The following is a 25,478-nucleotide window of genomic DNA, read 5'->3' as shown; positions in this document are numbered from 1 at the left end:
GCTTTCTTGGAAAAGAAGCTTTGCACTCACTTGGGCTACTTTGCTATATAAACTATGACTATTTCAGGAGATAAATGGGTCATCGACAGTAAGAGAACAATGTTTCCCAGAACAAAATATCTGCCTTCCCAGTCTGTAATCAAGGTGTTTTCCCAAAGACCTCAGGTGAGCCTTTGAAATCAGAAATCCAGACAGACTGATATAAACAAGATGACATAGTCAACACCCCAACAACAAGGGATTAAAGTGCTATGAGTAATTTCTTGGAAAGGTTGTCTTAATAACCACAGCAATTTGAAAAAGAGAGAGCGGATGGGGGGGAGAGGAGGTGAGAAGCATGCAAAAGTAGAGAAGAACCCGAAGCTGGAAATTATGTGTCATATAACTAGAAAGCTCAAAGGTCAGGACAGGTAGGTAAAAGATGGAAAATAGACAGATTGCCTGCTAAGGCAGCTTAGCTGAGCAAACACAGACCTCCCGGGTGTTTTATCTTGTTTTGTTCCCATGGGCACGGGGTAGGATTAAAGAATTCTCAGCCAGAAGTGAGTTTCTTTCTTGTGTGGTCTGTCTGCTTTGACGTTTACTCGCGACTCAGTGGCCCACTGATATGTTGGAGTTCTGCAAAACAAACTCTTAGCCATTTAGGTGCACTTGAACCTGGGCAGTTTTGCAAAGTGCCATTAGATGAACATGCTTGGTGTGGCTTGCAGCAAAGGACCCTTCAGTTCAACCCTGAGCTACAAATGTTCTTTTCTACTGGTAGCGCTAATATTTTCAATGTTGAATGAGTTCCAGTTGATCTCACAGTAGCTTGAAGATGGAATAGGTTTAGAGAATAGCAACTAGGATGCATTGCAGGTCAGAAAACTTAAATCCAAAGAGAAAATGGCCTTTAAAAGAGAACCCAAGAGATTGCTACCATTTTTTTTTTAGATATAAAGGATGGCAGCTAGTTGAAGGCCATGATTCAAAGTACAAAACGTAAGAGGATTTAGTTATGGAAGGCAAATTCCAAATGAATCTTAGGGGTAGATATTTTAACAGTAAGAGTGGTTGGAAATGACTAAGAAAGGAAGGTTCAAACTATCTGTTGTTGATAGTTTAATGGGCAGTTTAATTAGGATTGCAACATTGAACAAGAAAGTGGACTTCATGGATTGCATAGTTCCTTGCAAAAGTGATTCAAGGAATCACTTGAATTCCTTGAATTTATTTATTTTTATTTGCATTTATATCCCGCCCTTCTCCAAAGACTCAGGACGGCTTACACTATGTTAGCAATAGTCTTCATCCTATTTGTTTATTTATATACAAAGTCAACTTATTGCCCCCAACAATCTGGGTCCTCATTTTACCTACCTTATAAAGGATGGAAGGCTGAGTCAACCTTGGGCCTGGTGGGACTAGAACCTGCAGTAATTGCAAGCAGCTGCTGTTAATAACAGATTGCATTAGCAGTCTGAGCCACAGAGAATTGTGATTCTAACATTTACACAATGGATGCATGGCTAAGGAAGCTATGTTTTTAGGGTAGCTGAGGCCACCAACAATGTTGTGAGTCTACCTTCATGTGGATTTTAATGGGAAGAGTTCTCATAGGCAGAGAGATTGAAGAACTTGGGCATCTGCTCATATATGTATTGTAGGAAGTTAGCACTCACCCCTCTCCTAGAAGAATGAAATATTTTGGAGGATATTGAAGAGGAAAGAGTATTGTGTTTCCCTGGATGAGAAATGGAGAAACCTGTTTTAAAGACAAAGCAGCTTCCTGCCTCCTCAACCTTTGTCAATGGGCCATTAAGGCCTCAGCCAAGCTCACTCATTCCCCCCACCTTTGTCAATGGACCATAATTTACAACACAATAGGACCCATCTAGCAACAGAAACTCACCACATGGCAAGGCTCAAGCAAGCTTGAGAGACAACCTACAAAGTTAGCTAAGACTCCTAGACCACCTGGGAGTTTGACAACCAATCAGGGTTCATTTCTTATACAGGAACAGGAAACACCAAGGTGGGGCCCCACAGAGAGTATAAACTCAAGCACTCAACATCTTGTTCTGCCCTTCTTCCCTTCTTTTCCTTTCCTCTCTGGTTCTTAACCCAACACCTTGAAACATGTGATCATCTTTTCTACTCAGGAACGCAAGCCATGTGATTCCTGTCCACCATTAAATCATCTTTCCAAGCAGTCTCCATGTTTCCTGTGTCTTTTCCCCCACTTGGAACTGAATCCAGATGGACATTTCTTCCAACAGTATGTTTCTTGCTTCAAGCCATTACAATGCTGAAAAAAACTTGGGATATTTTAATACTTTGGCCAATCAACTAAGGCTGTGATGGCGAACCTATGGCACGTGTGCCACAGGTGGCACGTGGAGCCATATCTGTGGGCACGCGAGTCATTCCCTAGCTCAGCTCCAGTGCGCATACGTGCGCTAGCCAGCTGATTTTTAGCTGGCCCCACCCACACCACACCTCTGTCGTGTCCCACTCCTCCGCTGACGGCCGGGTCAGGGAAATCCGAATCAGGCGTGCCTCTGCAGCTCTGCCAAAGTCCTAGCAAAGTTCTCAAGGCAGGCAGGAGACCAGAAAGTGATTTCAGCAAGATATGTTAGACTTTGCCTGACTCAGGGAATGCCAGAAAGCAGATCCTTTATATAGGCCATGGGGTATGGCTCCAGGACTCAGCACTTATCCCGGCCTGCCCCTCCCTTCCTTCTGTTGACGCCGCCTATCAATTCTCCTGAAGCGAGGGTCACTCCAGTCGGCAGCTGTTGGTAATTGACCTTCCTCAGGCTCACATGCTGTGGGGGAGGGGGTCTAGTTGCTCCGTTTGCCTGGGCATGGAGCCAGGGCTGGGGGCTGGAGGTGCTTCTTCTTCCTCAGCCTGTCTGGGCATGGAGCCAGGGCTGGGATCAGGAGGCATGCTAGGACATTCCTCAGCGTTCGGAAGCAGATAAGAAGGCCCTGGCTGCGGGGAAAGTGGACGAGGCACAACACCCTCTCAGGAGTCTCCACGCGGCTCATTTTGAATGCCAGGTAAGTACAGGGATCCCGCAGAGGCTATAGGAGGGCATTTTTGGCTTCTAGGGGGATTGGGGGGAAGCCGTTTTCACCCTCCACAGGCTCCAAGAAAGCCTCTGGCACCTGGGGAGGGCAAAAAACAGTCCTACCATGCCCACCTTTTTACTGTCGTGTGCCAAAAGCAAGGGGAATGCTGGGGGTGATGGTCGCGCACACATGCGCAGGGGGGAGGGGTGCAGGGGAGCATTGAATTATGGGAGTGGGCATGCGTGCGCGAAACCCCCCTGCACTCCCCCTGCTTTTGGCACGTGATGGCAAAAAGGTTAGCCATCACTGAACTATGGTTTTCAAAACCTATTCTTGACAGTAAAAACAAACGAAGAGGACATTTCAAACCCATTTAAAGAATGCAAAGCTTCCGAGAGAAAAATCGAGGACGGGATTTCTTTAAAAGGCAAATGCATATTTTTAATATTCAAACAAGTTGTGTCCATCAGCACTGTTAAGGAAGATGTCACAATTTTTAGTTACGGAAAAAAAAAATGGAGAAAGTTGCGTTTCCTTTCGCTCTGCGTAACCAAAATGCGAATCAAAGAACTTTCTCATTGATGTGCTACCTTTTTCCACACAAGGAGATCATTTCTAAAACAGGAAGAAATGCAACGTGTTTTTGCATTTAAACTACGAAGCATCTTTTGGTTTTTTTAGTTTGGGTTTGCTTGCCATATTGTTTTGTGCTCTGGAATGCCAGAAAACCAGCTCCAGTAAAAACAAAAAAAAAGTCACAATTTTAGGAAATACCTATTGGTAATTAAAGATTGTATTTCAAATATTTGTGTGCATGAATCATGTTAAAAACTCTGGAAGCGAATGCTTTCTCCACTCTCAGCCTATTAAATTCACTTTGAACTATTTTTTTTTAATGGAGTTATTTGAAGCAAGTACATTTAAAACTACTTAAAACTTCCCCCTGTTTCCTTAGCAATAGAATTCTGATAATGTTCAGAAACTTTACAAAGAACAGTTACATAAATGCATGGTAAAGTTGGCCTATCTCCAAGAAAGTTTCATTTCCTTTATCCAAATTACAAAGACAAGATTAGACTCTCCAACTGATGCAGAAACATACAGTAGAGTTATCTGTCTTTCTGTTTCTTCTGAAATGCAAGATCCAATCTATTTCTGCTCATCCTGATTCACAACCTTTTCTAATATGATATATATTGATATCTGTTCCTGCATGTATACAACCCCCGCACACACGCAAACCCACACACCGTTATAATGTGCATATAACAATGTGCTGAAAATATAGCAGAAAGAGGAAAGATTTGGTATCAGATCTCTTCATTTATCCTAAACTTGTTGTCAGTCAAAGAAAACCCGTTGATTCCAGGCAATGAAAGCACAAAATTAGTGGCCTTTGTATTTTAGGCAGGAGTACTTCTGTATGTGGGAGGGAGAAAGAATAAGAAAGAGAGTTGGTGTATTATGCAAATCTCTAACCCACTTAATGAACTCTAATCCGGATGAAACGAATTTCACCCAGAGATTCTCCCAGATGCTAAACTACTATTTCTGGTCAACCAATGTGATGGAGATGATTCACCAAAGAGTTCACAAGCCCTTCCTGATTTAAAGGGGGAGTGGAAAGGGGGAAGAATTAAGTAGGAGTAGCATCAACCCCAATCCTACCAAGTTTTGTTTTGTTTTGTTAATCTTTTCTGATTCATTTAATTAAAAATTGGGAGGTGGGGAGAAAATAGCTGTCTCATCTGTTCCCTTGACAGTTGTAGAAGAACTGGAGAGAAAGCTGTAGGCTGACTGGGGGAAAGAATGACTATGAATATATTATGGCCATCAACATTTGAATAAAGGTAAACATCAACATTTGAATAAAGGTAAAGGACACCCAGTGGCTCAGGGGCTAGGACGTTGAGCTTGTTGATCGAAAGGTTGGCAGCTCAGCGGTTCGAATCCCTAGTGCTGCTGTGTAACGGGGTGAGCTCCTGTTACTTGTCCCAGCTTCTGCCAACTGAGCAGTTTCGAAAGCACATAAAAATGCAAGTAGAAAAAATAGGGACCACCTTTGGTGGGAAGGTAACAGCGTTCCGTGCGCCTTTGGCGTTGAGTCATGCCGGCCACATGACCACGAAGACGTCTTCGGACAGCGCTGGCTATTCGGCTTTGAAACGGAGATGAGCACTGCCCCCTAGAGTCGGCAACAACTAGCACATATGTGCGACGGGAACCTTTACCTTTAACTTTAAAGGACATATGTGCTAGTCATTCCTGACTCTAGGGGGCAGTTTATTTATTTATTTATTTATTTATTTATTGTTTATATTTATATACCGCCCTATCTCCCAAAGGACTCAGGGCGGTTTACAGGCATTTAAAAGCAATAAATACAATTCTAAAAACAATTAAAAAACTTATTCAAAAGCCTAATAATTAAAAATATAAAAAATTAAAACCCAAGTTAAAACCCACAAACTAAAAACTAACTCAGTCCTGCGCAATTAAATAGGTATGTTTTAAGCTCACGGAAGGTCCAAGGTCCGAAGCTGACGAAGTCCTGGGGCAGTTCATTCCAGAGGTGGGAGCCCCCACAGAAGGCCCTTCCCCTGGGCGTCGCCAGACGACATTGCCTCGCTGACGGCACCCTGAGGAGTCCCTCTCTGTGAGAGCGCACGGGTCGGTGAGAGGTATTCGGTAGCAGTAGGCGGTCCCGTAGATAACCCGGCCCTATGCCATGGAGCGCTTTAAAGGTGGTCACCAAAACCTTGAAGCGCACCCGGAAGGCCATGAAGCAGTGCTCATCTTTGTTTCAAAGCCGAAGAGCCAGCGTTGTCTGAAGACATCTCCATGGTCATGTGGCTGGCATGACTAAACGCCAAAGGCACACGGAACACTGTTACCTTCCCACCAAATGTGGTCCCTATTTTTCTACTTGTAGTTTTGACATGCTTTCGAACTGCTAGGTTGGCAGAAACTGGGACAAGTAATGGGAGCTCACCCCATTGTGCGGTACTAGGGATTCGAACCGCTAAACTGCCGATCTTTCGATGGAGAAGCTCAGCATCTTAGCCACTGAGCCACCACCTCCCTTTGAATAGGTCCTACCAAAAGAAGAGCCTACATCCTGGTTCCATTAGAATGAAAACACTAGCTTTAATTCTGAGCAAGCTATGATCTGAAGATGACTGGAAGAGAATGATACTCTGGAGAAGGCTCACCTAACAAAACTGAATAATGCTGTTTTCTCCTGGAAAGGCAGAATGAAGAAGGCCTTGAACCCTGGTGTGTTTCAAGGTTCCCCTTGTCTAAAAGGAGGAATAAACTAGAAATCTCCACTTTGTAGACTTGATGGATTGGAGACGTTGGAGATGTTCTGGACTAGAATAATGGTCTCTGAGGCCCAGAAGATTTTAATGTGACCCTCACAGTGTATTGTGACCCAAGCCCAAGTAGGTAGTAGTGTTGTAAACACAATCAGTTCAAAAAAAAGCAGACTTTATTAAAACAGCTGAGAATTAACTCATTCTCAGCATAGTTCAAACTAAATCAAAGCAAATTCTTCATTACACAAGTCTTCGGTCTTATCACTAACCTTGGTCTAATTAGGCAAACTGCCAAAGGCTTTTCTTGGCAAAAGTTCAAAAGCAGAAGACGCCGACAAGAAACAAATGCAGCAAGACAAGAAGCAAGTCTTATCAACATTGTTTTCCGGCAAAGAGTCCAAACGCCGTTGATGGTCTTTTAAGCCTTATGGGAGGGGCCAATCATCTCTTGGCCCTACTCCCAAGTCATCCTCTTTGCTTTAGCTGCTCTTGCCTTCTGGCAGCTCTTCTCATGCGTGCATTAGGAACAGGCTCCTCCTGTTCCTCTGCCTCACTACTGTCAGCCTCTGGAGGCTCTGGAGTCCGCACCTCACATCCCAATGGCCCTGGCCTCACCTCAGCCTCATCGCTGTCAGACTCCACTGCCAGCTCCTCAGGCTGCTGGTGGACCACAACACAGTGGTTTCTATTAAGGACAACCCCACTACCTCCTAATGTAATGGGGTGGCAAGCCATCACCTCTTCAAAGTTATCTCTGGAAATAATTGGTTAGTGGCTGCCCGCTAAAAGAAACCATGAACAGAGGCAAAATAAGATTTTGCTTGTATTTTCAAAACAGTTGAAAAATTTTTGACACCCTGCTCATACTTCATTCACTTTCTCCTAATTTCTCCAGTATAAGGAAATGACAGGGAGTTTTGACAGAGGTCTCAAGCCAAGCCCAAGCCCCGGATGTCTCTTGGGTTACTCACAGGTCCTTGCTCTTACTTTAAGCCTCTTAGGTGCACCGGACACGGTTGGAAGATCGTAAAGACCAAGTTATGAACGGAAAAAAAAAACTTCGACAAAATCTATTGTATGTGATTACTAAGAACTGATATTGACTTGATGGCATATAATCCATCAATCTTTCAATCAATAAATCAATCTATCTGCACTGGATGAAAAGCTTGAATTCAACTCTTCCCAAGCTTGCTACTTATCTTAAAAAGGAATCCATGCCATTAATAATTGCTTATAGGGCAGTTCTGTTAGTTACCTCTGGGACTTTATTAGGTAGCGCTTAAGATGCTGGGCTTGTCGATGAGAAGGTTGACAGTTCGAGACTAAATACCGCATAATGGGGTGAACTCCTGTTCCTGCCCCAGCTCCTGCCAACCTAGCAGTTTGAAAGCATGCAAATGCAAGCAGACAAATAGGTATCAAATAAATAGCGACTAAAATAGGCACTAAATAAGTACTAAAGTACTAAATACTAAATAGTTACTATGGTTCTAACTGTCAGGAAATTTCTCCTTAATTTAGGTCGGTGAAATTTTCTGACAGAGCCATTAATCAGTGGAACGACTTGCCTCCAGAAGTTGTGGGCACTCTAACACTGGAAGAGGCTGGATAACCATTTGTCTGAAATGGTGCAGGGCAGAGGTGGGTTTCAGCAGGTTCTGACCGGTCCTGGAGAACCAGTAGTGGAAATTTTGAGTAGTTCAGAGAACCGGTAGTAAAAATTCTGACTGGCCCTGCCCCCATCTATTCTCTGTCTCCCAAGTCCCAGCTGATCGGGAGGAAATGGGGATTTTGCAGGAACCTTCCCCTGGAGTGGTGTGGGAATGGAGATTTTACAGTATCCTTCCCCTGCCACGCCCACCAAGCCATGCCATGCCCACCAAGCCACGCCCACAGAACCGGTAGTAAAAAATTTTGAAACCCACCACTGGTGCAGGGTTTCCTACTTGAGCAGGGGGTTGGACTAGAAGACCTCCAAAGATTTGTCTGAAATGGTATAGGTTTTCTTGCTTGAGCAGGGGATTGGACTAGAAGGCCTCCAAGGCCCCTTCCAACTCTGTAATTCTTTTATTCTGCAACATTTCGTGGGAAGGTAACAGTATTCTGTGCGGCTCGGCTTATAGTCATGCTGGCCACATTGACCATGGAAGCGTCTTTGGACAACATTGGCTTCTTTAGCTGATAAATGGAGCGTCAGGGTTCCAAGTAACAGTCCCAATGAAATCAAAACTCTGAGGCCTGGAGTTTCCTCAAAGTAAGAATGCCATATTGGCACAGCTGGTGAAAACCCAACTCTGAAGGATCCACCCAAAGGAGGTTCTCCACCCAAATCAAAACCCAAAGTTCTTGCCCTCCACAGGTCACACGTCCATCCTTCAGCTGCCTTTGGCCCATGCCTTCCAAATACAGTTACTGGTAGGGACATCCTTGGCTCCCATGGGAAAGAATGTTATTTTGACTACAATTCCCCTAGTTATCTCTATCTCCCTGCTTACATTCGCACAGCAGCAACCAGCCCTGAAGATTTCCAAAATGATTCTAGGGCTGATATGAGCAGCATCCCCTGGAGTCAGACACAATTGGACAGGGGAACCTTTACTCTTTTTTATTGCATAGGTCAGTGATGGCAAACTTTTTCGGCACTGAGTGCTGAGTATCTGGGCCGCAACCCCGAAGAAGAGCTGCCCATGGCACATGCGTGCCCCTGAAAATGAACTTCTGGTTTGAGCTACTGAACTTTCAGTTTCAGCCAGCTACTCTTGTGGGTTTCTGGCACGCATGCACATGTGACAATCTGTTGTGGTCCGCCAGCAGCCTGCGGACCTGGCAGCCGAGTCGGACAGTGAGGAGGCTGGGAAGGACAATGGGCCAGTCGTAGAGTCAGGGAAAGCCAGGATGAGGGGTCTGCATCAGAGGCAGAGATGGGGCCAGGGCCATCTTGGAGCGATGCACGGATTCTGGAGCCTCCAGAGGCAGACAGCAGAGAGACAGAGGAACAGGAGGAACCTGTTCCTAGTGCATGCATGTGAAGAGCTGCCAGAAGGCAAGAGCAGCTGAAGAAAAAAGGACAACTCGGGAGTAAGGCCAGAAGATAACTGGCCACTCCCATAAGGCTTAAAAGAGCAGCAACGAGCCATTGGGTTTTTTGTAGAAAAGCAACGCTGATTTCCGTGCTTCTTCTCAGCATCTCTTGAACTTTGAGGGGTTTGTGCCAAGAAAAGCCTTTGGCAGGTTGCCAAAGTCATCAATGGTTGGTGATAAGGCCGACGGCCTGGTTACTAAGAATTTCGTTTTGGACGAAGCTGAGAATGACTTAATTCTCAGCTGTTTTAATAACATAAGTTTGTTGAGGACTGAATTGTGTTTAGTAATCACTACTTGGGCCTTGGTGACAACATAATCAGCTGCATGCTCACGCAGGAAAACAGAAGACCAGCTCTTCCAGTTTCCAGCACTGCTGCATGCAAAAAGGGCAGCTGATCATCGCGTGCGCATGCGCGCCAGAAACCCAGAAGAGGAACGGGCGAGGCCGCGCATGCTTGGCGACATGGCTCAGCGTGCTACGTTGGGCACGCGTGCCACAAATTCGCCATCACGGGCATAGGTGCATGCATCTATGTGGACAAGTATCAAAAGAAATGTGCAATGTGTCGGCAAATTTATTTCATCCCTCGCTCCCTCCCTCCCTCCCTCCCTCCCCCTCCTTCTCCAACCCCAAGTTTTATTCAAACAGCTTAGAGTCAAAGAAGTTGGAAACACCTGCACAATATGCCCGCTTGCCTCTCAGCGTTATATTTTGATGCCCCTGAATATTTATAAGCACTTATGTTACTAATGTTGTTGACATTGTTAAATCTTGATTGTGGAGTTTGTAAATATTCAAAAGAAGCAGATGTTTACTAATCCCTCTTTACCTTAAAGGGAGGAAATGCAAAAAAAGGGATCGCGGAGGCGGGCTGACAAAAACCTGTATTCCCCGCAGAAACCACTTCAAAACACATGGCTGCAACCTGAAGCTTACAAATGGGAAGCTTCCCAGGTCAACATCTGAAACCTGGAATGCAATTTATGTGTAAATTGCAATTAATTATCACCGTTCTTAGGTAACTTAATTGCAAGAACTAAACGGGGAGCTTTTTGCCAGCCTGAATCGACACAACACAACAGAACAGGAGATGGCACCAATCACTCCAACAAATTTTTCTGTCCTGAAGGCATAATCAGGCCCCTTAATTTCTCCAAAGGATCCCTTCTCCTATGAAACAGGCTTCTGTTTTTCTAGTTTAGGTTTAGCTTGATATTGCTTTCTCATTTCTCTCGAGGGCTTTCATTTATCCTTGGAGTTTGGCAGGAGGTGTTTCTCTCTCTCTCTTTTTCTCTTTTCCTTTTTCCTTTATATTTTCTCACCATTCTGCAATCTCATGTTTCCTAATTTGAAAAGAAAAAAAAAATCCCAGCGGGAGGAATCTCTTTATATTGTCTTCCTCTGAAGGTTAACCAAGGCAGAATGGTTGAAAGATCCTCAAAAGATAACTGAGTCGTGACTGACAGACCAAGGGTGCACACTAGTAGTGGTTTTCACTTATTTTCGCTACTGGTTTGGGACTCTGAGTGTGGGCACACTTGCTTTGCTCGTGCGCAGTGCTTCTGCGCATGTGCAGAGCATTCATGATGACATCCGGCTGGGTGGGCGGAGCCTCCCGCTGCCGCCACTACTGGTGGTGCCCACCTAGTAACTTACAGGAGTGCAAGAATTCTCCATCCATGAGAAATTCACACTGAAATTCCTTTCTTGGATGAACTTGGTTTTCATCACACTGATTGAAAGTTCATAGCAAGGGGGGAAAAAAAATGCAGAGGAATTTCCCCGCCTGACACCTGTCACTTCTACGATACTGGAACTGCGGTGTGGTTCTAACGCACTTTTTAATAACATTAAATGCCGCCTTGAGTCGCCATGTGCGAGTAAGCGGGAAATGTAAATTTTCTAATTCAATCAATAAATGAAATAAACAATGTTTAATGTCAGTTTGTTTTAATCTTTTAATTATTTTTTTCACCGGTTTCTATGATTTGTAAACTACCCAGAGTCACCTTATAGGGGAGAGGGATGGCAAATCAATCAATCAAATCAAATCATCAATAAAATAAATAAATAAATCAAAATAAATCAATAATTCAAAGTAAGTAAGTAAGTAAATAAATCATAAAATTGTGACAGAGACTTCCAAGCCAGTCAGGATTACAGGTAGATTTACAACTATTCACCTACTGACCGTTTGAAGTTACAATGGCACTGAAAAACTTACAGCCTGTTTCCACGCTTACGACTGCTACAGCATCCCCCTGGTTACGTGATCAAAATCTGGGCGCCTGGCATATATTTATGACAGTTGAGCTATCCTGGGGTCATGTGATCGCTATTTGTGCTCTTCCCAAAGTCAAGGGCGGAGGGGGGAAACCTGATTTTCTTAATGATGGTGTGGTTCACTTAACAACCCTGGCCAAAAAAAAAAAAAAAGTCATAAACTTGGAACGAATCACTTAAAAACTGTCTTGCTTAACAAGACTGAAATTCTGGTCCCAGTTATGGTTGTATGAAGAAAGTTACTTGTATCGCTTCTTTAAGGATCGACCTACCCTACGTAAACTGCACATGCCAAAAAAGGCCTTTTCCCTTTGAGTCCGAAGTACTGCATCCCTAAAATAAGACAATTTTAGGGATGAAATCCAGCAGGTTCTGACAGGTTCTGGAGAACCGGCAGCGGAAATTTTGAGCAGTTTGGAGAACTGGCAAATGCCCCCTCTGGCTGGCCCCAGAAGTGGGGTGGGAATGGAGATTTTGCAATATCCTTTCCCCCAGGAGCGGGAAGAGAATGGGGATTTTGCAGTATGCTTCCCCTGGAGTGGGGTGGGAATGGAGATTTTGCAGTATTTTCCCCCTGCTATGCCCACCAAGCCACACCACGCCCACCAAGCCACGCCCACAGAACCGGTAGTTAAGAAAATCTGGATTTTACCACTGGACTAGTTCTTAATTTTAAGTGAAAGAAGGCCATTTTAACCCTGCTAAATCTTGGGCCAGTCACTCCCTCTCAGTCCTAGGGAAAGAGACAATGGCAAACCTCTTTTGAAATCTTGCCAAGAAAACTGCAGGGACATTATCCAGGCAGTTGCCAGGAGCCAACACTGAGTTGAAGGCATTAAAGTCCTTACTAATGACAAAAGCAGAAACAGAAATGTAATTTACCGACAGGTAATGAATTGGAAGCAAGAATTCCTCAACAGCCACATGTGCTTGTCTGTGTCTCCTATCCTTACAAGACCACCAGCAGCAGAAGCTGTCAGAATGACTAAGTAAAGCTGTTGAGAAACCCCACCTGAATGTAAGCTGGCCAGACTGACTGAGTAAAACAGTTGAGCAATCCCACCTGAATGTAAGCTGGCAGAAGGCGAAGAGTGGGTGATTTTTATGGTGTAATGCTTAGTTGGTTTACTCCCCTATAGCTCCTGTGGCTTGCAAGTTCCAATTCACTCAGTTAATTCACCTGCCCGGATACTGTGGAAAGAACAATACCTCAATAGATTCTTCTGGTGTGACATTAAATATGACAAGGTTATCATTTAATATACTATCACTCAAGCATTGATTTATGGCCTCGGAGAAGCATCTCCTTCTGAACAACCTCCTATTTCCTTTGAATGGTACTTGGAAATAACTCTTACTCTGGCCTATGTTCAGAAGAAAAACTTGGTAGAATTAATTGCAAATAAATGTTTATATTCTTTTGCTGTTCAGATGCTGGGAAGGAAGGAAGGAAGGAAGGAAGGAAGGAAGGAAGGAAGGAAGGAAGGAAGGAAGGAAGGAAGGAAGGAAGGAAGGAATAAAGTCACAGTGTACAAACCTGAGAGTTTCTATTTTCTACTCTGTCCTCCAAGCCAGGAGGATTCAATAAATCAATCTTGCATACATTAAAAAGGCATTAAATATCCAGCTTTAGGATGGGGGATATCTGACTTGGCAACTACCACATGTGGAAAGATTTTTGGAACTGTGGTCAACCACAGACAACACAGAAATGTGGATATGAGTTACTAAAACAAATAAAAACCCTTGAATTGATAGAGCTATAATAATATTCTACTTTGTATCTTAAACATTGGACATTCTGTCCGAGAATCATGCTTTAAAAAAGGATTCAGACAACATGGAAATGGCTCCCAAAAGGCTAGCAAACATAACCAGGACAGTTAAACTAAAAGTCCTCTAAGGACAGATTGAGGGGGAGAAAATCATTATTTTGCCTAAGGGAAGATATGATAGCTATCGTCGGACATACAAAGGAAGATAAAAGAAGTCAAGATCCAGGGCAAACAAAATGGATTTAAGTTTCAGGAAAGCTGATTCTGGTTGAATGTTAGAATTTTTTTTTGCTAAGAATAACAGAAATTCCAACATTGGAATTAATTCTCCAAGCAATGTAATTTCTCTGAATGTGTTGTAGATGGGACACGTTATGTTGGGAATGCTTTGATTTACAGAAAAGAGGCTTGGAGCTGATAGTCTAAGTGTTCCATGAAGCTGCATTTCATATAAACCATAAATTGTATAAAATAAAGGTAAAGGTTCCCCTCGCACGTACGTGACTCTAGGGGGCGGTGCTCATCTCCGTTTCAAAGCCGAAGAGCCAGCACTGTCCGAAGATGTCTCCGTGGTCATGTGGCTGGCATGACTCAACGCCAAAGGCGCACGGAACGCTGTTCCCTTCCCACCAAAAGTGCTCCCTATTTTTCTACTTGCCTTTTTTACCTGCTTTCAAACTGCTAGGTTGGCAGAAGCTGGGACAAGTAACGGGAGCTCACCCTGTTACGCGGGACTAGGGATTCGAACCACTGAACTGCCGACCTTTTGATCGGCAAGCTCAGTGTTTTAGCCGCTGAGTCACCACATCCCTCTATAAATTGTGTACCGTAAATCTATTTTGTCTAAATCTTAATTGTACAAGTTAATTTGTCACTGTAAAAATTCCCTGGAAGCTGTAGGAGAACCTTGCCAAGTTATGCAATGACTACGAGTGGTTTGCCCCTGGATGGGAGATTATTTTATTGGATCTGTATTCTGGACTGGGAAGTTGCAAACAAACAAACAAACAAACAAACAAACAAACAAACAAATAAATAAATAAATCTTGGAAGAAGATCTGGGCAAAGCACATCATACTGTGGCTAAGAAGACCTTACAGAACATCCATGAAGTCACCAAGAATGAAGCCTGAGTCACAGGAGACTTATTTTCCTCAGAATGTCTGCTCCCACTGCTAGAGCTCCATGCATTTAAGATCAGGAACTCTCATACAACCATTCTCTGTGGTTCCTATAATTTTTTTTACACATCACAATTAAGGAATTCATACCAGTAATTTCCCAGTAAATGGGGTGAGACAAGAGAAGGGGTCACTGAGTACCATCTGGATTATCCCCTCCAGACATTCAATTGCTCTTCTGTGGCATTAGAAACATATTCTGCATTCCCCGCCCCTCCGTTTTTCACCATACTCATTGACTTTAATAAAAAAAATGCATTTTTTTAAACCTTTAGAAGAAAACACACTATTTGCCCTGACTAAAATCTGACTATTTCCATAGGCACAGGGCCAAAGTGGTTGTAGTAATTGAGGATTAGTGTCCTCGGTTGCTAATCGGTGTGGTTTGTTTTGATGTGCATTGTTTTTATGATTTGAGTGCTGCTCAGATTTGTGGTGAGTTGAAGCTGAATATTAGCAAACAAACAAACAAATAAATACCAGCACCATTGACTGGCTTGTAAGAATTAAGAAAAACAGAGCGAGAGAGGACTGCAGGCTAAAACATATCAGCGGTTGCAGGAGTTGGGTTTGTCTAGTCTAGTGAAAAGAAGGACTAGGCGTGACATGATAGCAATCTTCTAATACTTGAGGGGCTACCATCAAGAAGAGTGGGTCAACTTTTTTTTTTTTTACAGAAAGCATCAGAAGGCAAGACAAAACAACAACAACAACAACAATGGATAGAAACTGAACAAAGAGAGAAGCAACCTAGAACTAAGGAATTTCCTAACAGTGAGAACAATCAACCAGTAGAACAGATTGCCTTCAGAAGTTGTGGGTGCTGCAACATTGGAGGCTGTTAAGAAGAGTCTGGACATCTATTTGTCTAAAATAGTATAGGGCAAGGGTGTCAAACTCGATTTCATTGAGGGCCACATCAGGGTTTTTTTCTAATTATTATTATTTGAATTTATATCCCGCCCTTCTCCGAAGACTCAGGGCGGCTTACATTGTGTTAAGCAATAGTCTTCATCCATTTGTATATTATATACAAAGTCAACTTTTATTGCCCCCAACAATCTGGGTCCTCATTTTACCTACCTTATAAAGGATGGAAGGCTGAGTCAACCTTGGGCCTGGTGGGACTTGAACTTGCAGTAATTGCAAGCAGCTGTGTTAATAACAGACTGCTTAGTCTGTTGAGCCACCAGAGGGTTGTGTTTGACCTCGGGTGGGTGGGGTGGGCATGGCCAGGGTAGGTGTGACCAGCTCAACGTCACTCCTGTGAGTGGTGCCAGTGGTGGCCCGAGCACTCCTGAGCTCCATTTTTGGCTGTGATGGCCTCCTGCAATCCTCTGCCAGTGGAAATGGAACACGAGACCCTCCTGAACTCTGTTTTTCACTGATAGAGGCACTATGGGCCAGTCCTTCACTGTTTCCAGAGAAGATCCCATGGATCTAAGCAGCTCTAAGCACCCCATGGGCTGGCCCCGGGCCTTGAATTTGACACTCCTGGTATAGGGTCTCTTGCTTCAGCAGGGGGTTGGACTAGAAGACCTCCAAGGTCCCTTCCAACTTTGTTATTCTGATTACTGACAGAGTTATGTAAAGAAATTATAAACACTCTGACAATGGAATTAACATTTTAAAAACCCTGCGGAAAACGATGGGAAGGCAAATTTTGCTAAAATATTACACAAAGCTTTAAAAATACTATCAGGGTATAAAGAGATAAAAAAATTCAATGCACGGATTTTGCATTTACAGTAACTGTCCCAGCAGTGTCTTACTTTAGATTGACTCAACGAGGCCTCAATAGATTTGGGAAACCAAGTTCACTTCCACCCACTGAAAGGGCTTTAATGAATAAGTTAAATTAGTAAGGAGGAAAGACGTAGGCAGATTTCAGTGATTCTCAGAATCTTGGAGAACTTTAAATTAGAAGATGCGTTACTAAACAAATATTCCCAGCATTTAGGTTGGGGGAAGGAACTATCAGAGTTACACCAATTTCATTCCAAGCTGAGTACAGATACAGGCAGCATATTAAAAAGTAGAGATATCACATTGCTGACAAAAGGTCCATATAGTCAAAGCAATTGTTCTCCCAGTAATTATGTATGGCTGTGAGAGTTGGACCATAAGGAAGGCTGAGCGCCGAAGAACTGGCACTTTTGATCTGTGGTGCTGGAGAAGACTCTTTTTTTTTTTGTTTACATTTATACCCCGCCCTTCTCCGAAGACTCAGGGCGGCTTACAGTGTATAAGGCAATAGTCTCATTCTATTTGTATATTTTTTTACAAAGTCAACTTATTGCCCCCCCAACAATCTGGGTCCTCATTTTACCTACCTTATAAAGGATGGAAGGCTGAGTCAACCTTGGGCCGGGCTTGAACCTGCAGTAATTGCAGGCTCTGTGTTCTTAATAACAGGCTTTACCAGCCTGAGCTATTCCGGCCCTCTTGAAAGGTCCTTGGACTGAAAGGCGATCAATTCAGTCGATCCTAAAGGAAATCAACCCAGATTGTTCTTTGGAAGGAACAGATCCTGAAATTGAAGCTGAAATACTTTGGCCACGAAATGAGGAAGAGAAAACTCCTTGGAGAAGACCCTGATGTTGGGAAAGATGGAAGGCAAAAGGAGAAGAGGACGGCAGAGAAGGAGAGAGAGCTGGTCAGATAGTGTCACTAGGCAATGAACATGAATTTGGGCAAACTCTGGGAGACAGTGGAGGACAGAGTGGTTTGGCTTGCTGTGATCATGCAGAGACAGACATAACTTAGTGACTTAGTCACAAGTATAGATACAAAGTGGTCTCCTGACAATCCTTGACCTAACTGCCTTTCATTTGCCATGAAATGCGTTGGTTTTCCTCTTCAAAGTAGCTCTCAGAAGTCATCACTCTTCCCCCTGGGGGAAAAAAAATTGGGATCTAGACCAGAGGTCTCCAACCTTGGCAACTTTAAGACCTGTGGACTTCAACTCCCAGAATTGGAGCAAAGCTGGCTGAGGAATTCTGGGAATTGAAGTCCACAGGTCTTAAAGTTGCCAAGGTAAGAGACCCCTGATCTAGCCATTCTACTTGGGGAGAAGATTCAGCAGCAAGAATAAGGGGCATGCATAAGAGCACAAAAGTGCCTACCGTTCCTGTCCTATTGTTTCCTTTCATTATATCAAATTAATATAGTTATTGCATACTTTTGCTCATATATATGCTTATATGATATGTAGTTATTTTATGTTGATGCTTGTGTATATTGTTGTGACAAAAAAAAGAAAAGAAACCTGAGTACGCCCCAAATATGGGTTTTCCCATCATCCCTCAGAGCTTTTAGCTGGAAGTTTTTTAAAAAAAACTAATATTTGCCAAATGCAAAACCGTGAAAAAAAATGAAAGCATCCCCAACAACTAGCTGGGTTTGCAGGTCATCTTTCTAAAGTTTAGAAAGGCAAGTGAGCTCCGATAACTTCCCTGTTTCCAAATTTAATGAATGACTCCCGTAAGATCCTTGAAGTTGAGAAACTGAAAATCGGTGCTGTGTATAGCAAAGAGGGGTGGGGTGGATGGGAGGAAGGGGAAAGAAAGGCGATCCTTTATTTATTTATTTATTTATTTATTTATTTATTTATTTATTTATTTATTTATTTATTTATTTATTTATTTTTATTTATTTATTTATTTATTTATTTTGTCAGACAGTATATATAAGCATAAGCATGAAATAACTATACAATATATAAGCATATATATAAGCATGAGTATGTAATATCTATATTAATTGGATATAATGAAAGGAAACAATAGGACAGGAACGGTAGGCACTTTTGTGCACTTATACACGTCCCTTACGGACCTCTTAGGAATGGGGTGAGGTCAATAGTAGACAGTTTTTGGTTGAAGTTTTGGGGATTTTGGGAAGAGACCACAGAGTCAGGTAGTGTATTCCAAGTATTAACAACTCTGTTACTGAAGTCATATTTTCTGCAATCAAGATTGGAGCGATTAACATTAAACTTAAATCTATTGTGTGCTCATGTATTGTTGCAATTGAAGCTGAAGTAGTCTTCGACAGGAAGGACATTGTAACAGATGATACTATGAGTTAAACTCAGGTCATGTCGAAGGCGGCGTAGTTCTAAATTTTCTAAACCCAGGATTTCAAGTCTGGTGGCATAAGGTATTTTGTTGTATTTTGATCCTCTCTATGGCAAAGCTGGCGAGAGCCTAACTTGTTTATCAAAGAATGCAAAATAACACTCTGCCGTGCTGTGGTGTCACTCTGACCTTTGAGTGCAACCTCGGATCGCTTCACGCAGCATAACAATGTCCCTTTTGTGCAATGGGTGTTAAGGCCAACGGGAGTCAGGATTTACTGCTCTGGCAATTTAATCAGACTCTGCATACTTGGTGGCTTATTCAGTTAACATTCTAAAACAACAGGCGTTAAAATGCCAGAACCTGCCTTTTCTCTCCAGCCTCCGATTTTCATTATCACTTCTTTATCCCAGTTTATTGCAAGCATCCAGGCTGGGGATGGGTGGGGAGACTGTGAGCAAAGAGCAGAGGAAAGAGAAAGAGAAAGAGAAAAACATGCAGCAAACAGGTGTGCCTTTGTGTGACCATTCATAGGTGGGAATGGAATATGGTTTTGGATGCTTTCACTAAAGCGCAGAAGGTTGTATGCAACAGAACTTCAAAAGCAGGAAAGAAAAGGAGAAGAAACAATGAGGCAGGGAGGAGAATCCACCATCAGGTTTCTTAAAAGGCAAAGGGGGACAGGAGAGAAGTCCTTCCCATGATAATAGAGATTTTCTTGGGGTTGTTTTTAAGGAGGAGGAGGTGTAACTGATTTTCACTGAACACAATTTCTCAGAGATGCTTCCTACTGCAAGTGTGTCGGCTGGGGAATTCTGGGAGTTGAAGTCCACCCATCTTCAAGTTGCCAAGTTTGTGGAAAAACAGCCCTGCTGTGTTTCGCAGAACATTTTATTCTTCCCTCAGGGTAGTTGAGGGTCTCTCATAACTTTTTGATATCCACCAATAGTGCACCACTGTACACATCAACGTCACACTGAGGCATAACAATTTTCCCTATGTTCCCCCCCCCCCCCTTATAAACTGAACCAGTAATTCATGGGTACAGATCTCTGACTCTTTTTGAATAGGTAACAAGCAAGTGAGGCGTGCTAGGCCTCCGTAAATCTGAACAAATATTGTCTGTTTTCAACAAAGAAAAAGATTGTCTCTCTGTGTTTAAAACTTCTGGTGTTGTAATCGGAAACACTGTACTGCTTTTACAACGTCCACAAGACATTTCTGGGAACATTTTGCTACCAGAATAGAATGGAATAGAATAGAATAGAATAGAATAGAATAACAGAGTTGGAAGGGACCTTGGAGGTCTTCTAGTCCGACCATCTGCTTAAGGAGGAACCCCTATACCACTTCAGACAAATGGTTATCCAATCACAGAATTATTTATTTGTTTCCCAGCTGTTATTTTTTTAAATAAATAACTCAAATTGAATACCTGCCCCACCCTAAAGTGTGTAGCACCCACGACACCTTAAATTATTTCACTTTCTAGGCAGAAACTCCTATCAGCTACCCTCTTTGTTTGACAGCAGAAACTCACAAACGCACAAACAGGGGGGGGGGGGAAATCATTCAAACAAAAACACATTAGTATAAATCTGAGCAATTCTTTGTCGATCAACGGTTCGAGATGTTAAAAAAATTATCTCGAGCTTTTGCATTGAAAAGCTCAGTTTCCCCAGCAAAGCTGGCTTTCTGTGTGACTCCGATACTAAGGAAAAATGGCAGGTGGGAATAATGGTGATTTTGCAAACTATGTTTCACAAACAGGGAACATGTGCAACTGTCAGATTCATTCAAATCAACCCACAACGTGTGCAGCTCAGACTGCAGTCTGCATTACAGCCAGCTTCCACCAAAATGCATAGGTTCTAACTGAATGAGGAAATGAGGAAACAAGAGAAGTTTAACCGATGATTAAATTCAACTAAATTAAAAATTGGTTAAAACGAGAGATTTTCTGATCACCACCTAGGAAAGTGGTTGGAAGTAACATGGTAACTAGATTTTTTTTTTTAAAGCCACCGACCTGAAACTCTGTTCTTTATAATATTGCGAGAGATTATATTTTAATGGGGGAAAACCTTCTGTGCCCTAAGAAGAAATAAGGTCATCCCTTCAAAGATTTTAAATGTGCAAGCTGCATATAATGTAACCATTTAGAAAAAAGAAAAAAAAAAGCAAGTAGCCGGTTGAAATAGGGGAAGGGAAATGTTAAGAACAGATTAGGCGAAGACGGAATGTTGCTGTGGGTTCTAACTAAAAGTGGACTTTTCTTTTTAAGGGTGATCTTGGAGAATAGATACTACAAATAGTACCAAAAAAGAATAAATGAGAAGGATGGAGGTAAGAACATTTTAATGTCCCTTCCAACTCGGTTATTCTGTTTTTTTTTTAATTTTTTTCCTCGGCTTTTGGGTGTAAAGATGAAAATGAAGATGCTCCATTTTCCACCTTTGATTCTGATCTTCGTGCATGGGAACAGTATTTTTATCTCTCTTGCCTGTGAAACCCGCCTACTTCACCCTGAGACACATGAAATAATGTTATGTAATTTCAGTTACCTTTCTGGTTTTATACTGAAATTTCAAGTTTCACTTTGAGCTCTATGTAGAAGTGAAGGCAAATCAGTGCGGTCAATGGAAGCTGTAAGGGCTGACTACTTCCTGAGTGATTATCATCTAAATCAGGCAAATGTGAAAATTAGAAACAGAAACAGAATTTAACCAGTCTAAACCAATCCAGGGAAAACCCTTAAAGAGTATCTTTTTCAGGTTTCCTGTACATTTCAACTCTTATGAAAATAGAGAGACCTACCGGGCTTTGTAGATGAAATGAGTAGTCATGTATGGTTTTCATTATTACAAAAGAAAATATATGCGTTGTAAATAACTTGAGTTTTTGATTGGCTTGCTGTCTTTGTCACATCACTGTGTTGATTCTAAATCGGGGTCTCCAACCTTGGTAACTTTAAGCTGGCTGGGGAATTCTGGGAGTTGAAATCCACCCGGCTTAAAGTTGCCAGCTAAAATGTTGCTTTCCGGCAAAGCTGAAAACCGATGCTAGTCTGTTTTAAGCCTTATGGGAGGGGCCAATCATCTCTTGGCCCTACTCCCGAGTTGTCCTCTCTGCTTGAGCTGCTCTTGCCTTCTGGCAGCTCTTCTAATGCGTGCATTAGGAACAGGCTCCTCCTGTTCCTCTGCCTCACTACTATCAGTCTCTGGAGGCTCTGGAGTCCGCACCTCACTTCTCGGTGGCCCTGGCCTCACCTCAGCCTCATCACTGTCCGACTCCATTGCCAGCTCTGTAGGCTGCTGACAACCACAACAGGCAAGTAAAGCAGAAGTTAAAGCAAGATGAACGTTCATCACATGACTTCCATGAGTCGTACACGAGCTCTGAAAGTTGTTAGCAAATTGTAGTGTTTAGTTTAATAGAAAGGAAAAATGAAGGCTATGCCAAACATTCCATCATGTGATGTCTTGACTCTCTATAGGTCACCCTGACTTCGAACAGGCCATTCCAAATCTTCTGGAGGTGGTCCAAGTTCACAACAGGCCATCTTGAACATTCCTTCGCACTTCAAAGTTGAACCACTTCCAGATTACTTATAAAAGCCGTTCTAAGAAACTTCTTTTTTCTTCTGTTTTGTGGTCAAGATGTTCTATGATGGGAATGTTTAACAAACCAGGGATGAGGCAGGAGGAGGATGAATTGAAATGCAAGTGAAATGAATTCAATGTTCATGTTTATCCTGATCTCACGTGCTGCTTTGAGGAGAGAACCTCCTGCCAACCCATCAAAAGACCAAGCATGATACCTGCAAATCCCATAGTAAGGGCAGTATAATCCCACAGAGGTCTGTTACCAGTGAGATTCCCCCCCCCCCATTTCCTCAAAAAACCCTAAGAGTTAAAACTACCAAGAACAAAAGCATGGCTGAAGGTGACGGAGTTTGTTTTCTCAACTACAGGAACCATGTGGTACGGAGAGAAATGCAGCTCATCAGATCACTTAGGAAACATCGTGTGATGACTCTTTACCTATTTTAGAAATGTGACTCGGCTGTGCTCAGCTTCTGTACTGATCTTCTCTGAGTTTCAGCAGCTTCACTAGTTCTGTGGAAAGATCTATCTGATAAAAGATCTGGTTCTTGCCTGATGGATCAGTATGTAAATGAAGGTTAAAATGAACTTTCAAGAAACGTTGAAAGTTAAAGAGATTGTATTGGATGGCAATCAACCAACCCAACCGCTCCTCCTCTTTTTAAGCCAGTCCATTCTGTTCTCTTTCATTAGTTCCCTATCCCAAGCCATTGATAGTTTCTGTCAATCACAGAGTTTTCCTAGATCTTCCTAGATCTCTTAATTTCTTAATGATTTCATTTTTCATGTGGGCCCCATGGATCGCCATCTTTATATCTTTTTTATTCCACTTAAAAAAAATAGCTGAAAATATGATTGCGTTTTAGAAGATAGAATAAAAGAGTTGGGAGGGACCTTGGAGGCCTTTCTAGTCCAACCCTCTGTTCAAGCAGGAGACTGTATACCAGAGGTGAGTTCTAGTTACCTTTACTACCGGTTCGCAGCGGGATCGTGCATGTGCGATCGCTTTGCTTGCATGCACGCTCGCTTCCGCGCATGCGCAGAAGCTTCCTGATGATGTTGGGGTTGGTGGGCGGAGCCTCCCTCCGGTTTTACTACCGGTTCACAAGAACCGGTCCGAACCGGGGGCAACCCACTACTGCTCTATACCATTTGGATGTGACAATAACTGATGTTTATTTACTGGTTTCGGTTTTAGAACAGAATGGAGGGAGCAAGTGATTTCTAAGTGTGGGAAAAGAGGGTAACTTTCTCTTCAGGATGTTCTGAAAACATCTGTTTTCTGGAGGAGCTTAATAGAGCAATAAGTAATCTCAACCGTTCCCTCTAATGTGGAAATTTCACTGCTGATGCTCCTTTGAAATTCTGCTGTACCGTCCGTCGAATTACATTCCAGTGGACTTCCCACCAGCTGACGTTTTGTGGTGGCTATATAAAATATTTAACAAATGTCCTCTTCTGACTTTTACACGACCTGAAAAATTCACATGTAAACACACACATACACACACACACCCTGAGGGACATCCAGCACTGCTTTCAACCCATGTTTGACTAATTCCTAACTGGACCTTCCTCCATGTTCTGATCCTACATTAGACAGGAGTACACGAAGCACGAGATATTTTTGAGCACATGCACCCACTAGATACTTGCATTTAAAAAAATAGTAATTCCAAAACAAGCAATGCAAACAGACATTTAGTTCTGCGGAAATATTTCCCTGGATGGATTGCGGAGTCAAAACTGTCTTAACAGCATAGAAAACCTACGTGTGTTGCCTCAATACACACACTCACATTCCCACTCACACACCAGTCCTGGCTCTCATTATTTACGTGCCTGGTTGTCTCTACTGGGCTTTTGAAAATCAACCTCTAAATGTTGTCCCACATTTCCTTTTCACCAGGGAGTTTTTGGGAGCTTTCTGCCTATGCGTCTGCGTACACTTGCCTTCCGTATCGATCTGTATCCCCTCAAAGCGAATCTTTTGAGTTGGTTGTTGCAAAAAAGAAAAAGAAGGAAAAAAAAAAACCTTGTCAGACTGATTATGAGGAAGCTGGATAACTGCACCACCACCCCCATTTAATATGCCTGATGTAATGTTGTGCACATTTTAATGTCTTAAATGCTGGATCGGGTACTCTCCCAACTCTCCATCCCTATCAAAACGGATTCTGTTATTCCTACAGTATTCAGGGCTTTAGTGAACAGGTAGAGCGCTTTTATCTTTTTAAAAAGAAAAGCTGAGGAGAGGTGAGTTGGGGGGGTTAGAAGAGGGGTGAAATCCAGCAGGTTGTGAAGAACCCGTAGCAGAAATTTTGAGTAGTTCAGAGAACTGGCAAATACCACCTCTGTCTGGCCCCAGAGAATAGAATAGAATAGAATTTTATTGGCCAAGTGTGACTGGACACACAAGGAATTTGTCTTGGTGCATATGCTCTCAGTGTACATAAAAGAAAAGATACGTTCATCAAGGTACAACATTTACAACACAATTGATGATCAATATATCAATATAAATCATAAGGATTGCCAGCAACAAGTTATAGTCATACAGTCATAAGTGGAAAGAGATTGGTGATGGGAACTATGAACGATTAATAGTAGTGCAGATTCAGTAAATAGTCTGACAGTGTTGAGGGAATTATTTGTTTAGCAGAGTGATGGCCTTCGGGAAAAAACTGTTCTTGTGTCTAGTTGTTCTGGTGTGCAGTGCTCTATAGCATCGTTTTGAGGGTAGGAGTTGAAACAGTTTATGTCCAGGATGCGAGGGATCTGCAAATATGAGTGGGGTGAGAATGGGGATTTTGCAATATCCTTCCCCTGGGAGTGGGGAGGGAATGAGGGTTTTGCAGTATTCTTCCCCTAGAGTGGGATGGGAATGGAGATTTTGCAATATCCTTCTCCCAGGAGTGGGGTGGGAATGGAGATTTTGCAATATCCTTCTCCCAGGAGTGGGGTGGGAATGGAGATTTTGCAATATCCTTTCCCCCAGGAGTGGGATGGGAATGGAGATTTTGCAGTATTCTTCCCCCAGGAGTGGGATGGGAATGGGGATTTTGCAGTGTCCTTCTCCTGTCACGCCCACCAAGC

The 25,478-nt window shown here is 42.8% G+C and overlaps 1 protein-coding gene across 3 annotated transcripts in view; it reads right to left on the bottom strand.

The window, feature by feature from the left end:
* WWOX (WW domain containing oxidoreductase) overlaps positions 1 to 25,478 on the bottom strand; it is a 736,218-nt gene that overhangs the window by 63,829 nt on the left and 646,911 nt on the right. The gene's annotated exons all lie outside the window — the stretch shown is intronic.

This window comes from Ahaetulla prasina, chromosome 12 (genome assembly GCF_028640845.1).
Source record: "Ahaetulla prasina isolate Xishuangbanna chromosome 12, ASM2864084v1, whole genome shotgun sequence".
NCBI lineage: Eukaryota > Metazoa > Chordata > Lepidosauria > Squamata > Colubridae > Ahaetulla > Ahaetulla prasina.
The sequence above is the reverse complement of the archived record's forward strand: the minus strand, read 5'-3'. Positions and strand labels throughout refer to the sequence as shown.